This window comes from Lathyrus oleraceus, chromosome 6 (assembly GCF_024323335.1).
Source record: "Lathyrus oleraceus cultivar Zhongwan6 chromosome 6, CAAS_Psat_ZW6_1.0, whole genome shotgun sequence".
NCBI lineage: Eukaryota > Viridiplantae > Streptophyta > Magnoliopsida > Fabales > Fabaceae > Lathyrus > Lathyrus oleraceus.
In genome coordinates, this window is record NC_066584.1 from 276107931 (window position 1) to 276112509 (window position 4579).

The following is a 4579-nucleotide window of genomic DNA, read 5'->3' on the forward strand; positions in this document are numbered from 1 at the left end:
GTGGCAGAAACTCATTTAATTCTCAGCAGGCCACTCTTTTGGGCCCAAAAACCATTTTTAAGTGTTGTAGTCTGAACCAGAACTCACAATCACTCTAACATTCATTCTCACTCAAACCCTAACATTGCTTTGCAAACCCTAACCTCCTGTGCATTTCAAATTCAACAGATCTCAAATCAGGTTTGCCCTTTCTTCATTACTTTATGCTTCAAATTTGTAAAATTCTGAAGTATGTCACATTTAGGGTGAATTTGGTAGTGTGGGTATCATTAGGTTTTGCATGTGGTTTTAGATTTGCATGTATCTTAGAGCGATTCTTAGAACGATTCTTTGCATGATAAATCATTTTGTTTCTGAAGGGGATACCATGAGACTTAGGTTTTTCTGGAATTTGGTTGTTAAACATTGTAGAATCCAAAACCCGTAAGATTCGCTAGCATCTCGCTAGGCGAATCAGTGGCGAGCATTCGCTGCCACTTCGCTAGGTGAACCTGTAGCGAAGCTTCGCTAGGTCCTCGCTAGGCGAAGCAGCAGCGACCATGACAATAGTTGGATTTTCTGTTTTGCTTTCTAATCTGTTTTGTGTTTGTGTTGTTTCTTCTCTATGTCTTTGCAGATGGCATCCAAGTCTAGCATTTCGAAAAAGAGAAAGGTCGGGAGCACTTCCCGTACCGTGCCCATACAGTTCGACACCGACAAATTTGTCGGGGCAAAGCAGGCCGCTCGCTATGTGGCTTTAGAAAAGAGAAATTTTTTGCCAGAAAATAGATTTATAATCAACCCCGAAGGCACCTACCGTACATTTGCCGGGTTGATTCATAGCAAGAAGTGGGACCGGTTGATATCTCCCCTTGAGCATTATGACATCGAAATAGTGCGTGAGTTCTACGCGAGCGCACTACCAAATGACGACGAGCCATTCACATGGATGACTAGAGTGCCCGGCCGTACAATTGCTTTCGATCGGGATACAATCAACCGGGTGCTGGGTGAATCGCTCCATCTGGGAGCGAATGAGAGGGACACTTACCACCGTGATTTGAGGCTTCACAGAGATACCGATCAATTTCTGTTGCCCTGCTATTTGAAGGGAAATCAGTTGAGTTGAACCCATCTGGGGTTCCGATGAGATACCATAGGGAAGACATGATTCCCATGGCTCAGCTGATCCTTATGTTGGTTCTGACTAATATAAAACCCAAGTCTCACACCTCAACCGTGCCGATCCCAGTGGCACACTTGGTTCACTGCATTCTCACGAATATCCAGATTGATATGGCGAGGATAATTGCTTTAGAGTTGAAGTCCGTGATTGAGAGCGGGCTAAAGTCAGGGGCACGAGTTAATTGTCCCCTTGCTTTCCCGTGTCTCATCATGGCTTTGTGCCAACATGCAAGGGTAAAGTTACCCTCCCGGAGTCAAGTGAGGATCCCGCCAGCCATCGATGACAGATATGTGGCCAAGTACTGCAAACTGAAGAACTTAAGGAGTAGTTCAGCTGCTGATGTTACCGGGGCTTCTGATGGTCCTGGTACTTTTGCTCAGGGATCCGATCCTTTCCAGCAGGTTGTCTGCAACTATAATTGGGATTGGATGGCGGCAACTCAGCGCGCCATGCTTGATATTCATGATTCTATGAAGCTGTTACACTTGCAGGTGCGTGACCCCTCCGGTGAGCACTCGATGATGACGCGTGAGCAGTTTCTGCAGCACGCTAGCTGGCCTGTGGACAGGCCTATTTTCGGAGAAGGGGCGGGTGTCGGTGCTTCTGGTGCTGGTGCTTCTGGTGGTGATGAAGATGATGATGATAGTGATGATGCTACCGGTTCTGAAGCCGGTAGTGATGAGGGTTTTGAGTCCTTTGAGGGCTAAGTTTGTTTTATTTTATTGTATTTTTAGATTTGCTGTATTTTGGTATTGGTTATGTACTTTTGGGGTGTTTTGTCCCCCACGCACATTTTAAAATTTGTAAGTAATAGTTATTGTTTATGTTTTTAATTTGTGTGTTTGGTTTAAATTTCTTTTGTTTAATAAATTTTTGGTTGTTGAGTGTCAAACCTTCTAGATTGATTGCTCCTCAAAAGAAGTATCCAATGAAGGTGCATCCGAGCTTGGATGACAATGATAAAAATAAACAAGCGAATAATGCTAAGGTACATGGTTACCTCCGGTTAGAATTTTAGAATGCATTAAGAACTTTACTCTTTTTTGTAATTGAATATTGTTCTTTTTGCAACATAATTGAATGAATGTTTCATCTAGGACTTAAAACCACAAATTGTGAGGAAACCTCCATTGTACACTTAAATGCTGGATTCTAATAAACTTTGTTGATTCATTTGATTCATGCTTTGTCTTTTATTATTGTGAATTTGTGGAAGCAATTAGAAATGATCAAGGCGCTTGTTTTCTTATGAGCACAACCAGTTCCAAATACAACTTACCTGTGAGCAGAGAGAGTATTCGTTAACCCCTTTGAGCTTAAACAGTTGAATCTCAGCTTGAAATAAAGCGAGATGTCAAAAATCTTTTTTCTTGAAACCCGGAAAATTTTGATAATTGTTCTTTTGCCGTAAAAAGTCAAGAGCATTCACTTAGGATGAGTAAGAAATAAGTTGGGGAGAACGAAAAAGAGAATCAGTAAGTGCCACAACTCTTGAAAAACCGAGCAAGCATTGAAAAAATAAAAAAATTAGAAAAGAGAAACATTTGTTTTGTGAATACGATGTGAAAAGAAAAGAAAAAAAATAGAGAAAATGAAAATGAATGCTTGCGTGAAAGAAAAATAGTGAAAAACAAAAATTGAGTTGTGAAATAAGAGTTGTGAAGGTTTCAAATGAGAAACAAAGGGAACGAAGTTGAGATGTGTGAATAGTGTACAGTGAATGTCTCTTTTGCATCGGCAATTTCGTTTTCAATGGCCTTAGAAATGACCCTTGTTTGTAAACCTAACCAAGCTACAACCGGAAAAGTCCTTTGTGATCTTCGCGCTTCCGCATTTCCACTTATAATTGTTAGACATTGTATGAATTGAATTGATTTCTTCATTATTTGTTGGAGAGTGAGATTATTCCCGCGGTTGCAAACGCGAAATTTCTTCAATCCTTATTCGAAGAGGAGAGATAGGGTGATTCATTCAAGATAATATTGTTATGGATAGATACATATTTCGCATTGTTATTAAGTTTTAGTTCTTGTGTAGTATGTTATTCTAACCATTGGGAACTTGTGCCTGGTGGATTTTCTTGTGTTTGAGCCGTTTTATCCGACTTCGGAGAAACCTTTTTCTTTAAGCAAATCCTCTTGTCCTTCAAGAGGCATACTTTGCTTGAGGACAAGCAAGAATCTAGTTGGGGAGAGTTGTTAGATGCCCAAAAGTGCTTATTTGAGTTATCAAATGTGGGCATCTTTCACTCCTTTTTGTTGCTAAAGTGTTCGAAATCGCCTTTGCTTTAGATGAATTGCAATACAATGTTAAACGATCTTGGTACCTTTAATTTGTGCGTTATTGTGCAGGAATTAGGCATGAAATAATAGAAAATGAAGGCACAAGAAAGTTGGCAAAGGGACCAAGAAAAGAATGCATTCATCAGCATACTCGCTAGGCCAGTGCTGTAGCAAAGTGCTCGCTAGGCGAACACCCAGCGAGCTTCCAACGAACATCCCCAGAATTTTACAGTAGCAAAGTCAGCAAACTCGCTAGGCGAGCACCCAGCGAAGGAGGTAGCGAACACTCCCAGACATGGGCAAAAGCACAACCTGCACTTACTCGCTAGGCGAGCCACTAGAGAGCTCCCAACGAGCAATTCCAGTAGCAAAACCATCTAAACTCGCTGGAGCGAAGGAGGAAGCGTGGGCTTCGCCTAGCGAAGGTTTCTTCGCCTAGCGAACACATGAAATCTGGCCAAGGATATTTCTCTGGGCGCAGGTGCCTCTGGTGCCTATTTTGGGGCTCGCTAGGCAAACCATTCTGCTCGCCTAGCGAGCATGACAGCTCAGACAGCAGTACTATAAGTAGCAAGGGCTACTTTTTGGAGATGTACTTTTTGGAGATGTACTTTTTGAAACTTAGATATTTTTCAGATTGTCTTGAGAGATATTTTGTAACCTAGAAACCCATTTTTCATCTTTGATCTTCTCTTAGCAATATTTTACAAAAAGAAGTTGGATTCCCATCCAATCTCGATTCGTCGACTCGGATGTTGATCAACCTTCTTCCGAAACTTGTTGACCAAGCTACCATGAAAATGAGTAGCTAAGTCCTTCATTTTGTCAAGGTTAGATGTAGATGATCATAAGCTTTGTGTGTATATGGGATGATCTTCATTTGTAAACTCTTTAATGATGAATATATGGTGAAAACTTTGTTTTATTGATAACTCTTTGTGTTGGTTTATGATCGAGAGATGTTTACCAACTCTTTACCTAGGTTTTCATCCAATCTTGTTTGTTAGCTAGAGATAGTAATGAATGATTTTGTTCACCATAAAGTTGAACCAAAAAGTTGTCATTTTGATAGATTGTGTTAGAGATAAACAATTGATCAAAATGGGAAAACCCATAATGTGTGTTAGAGATA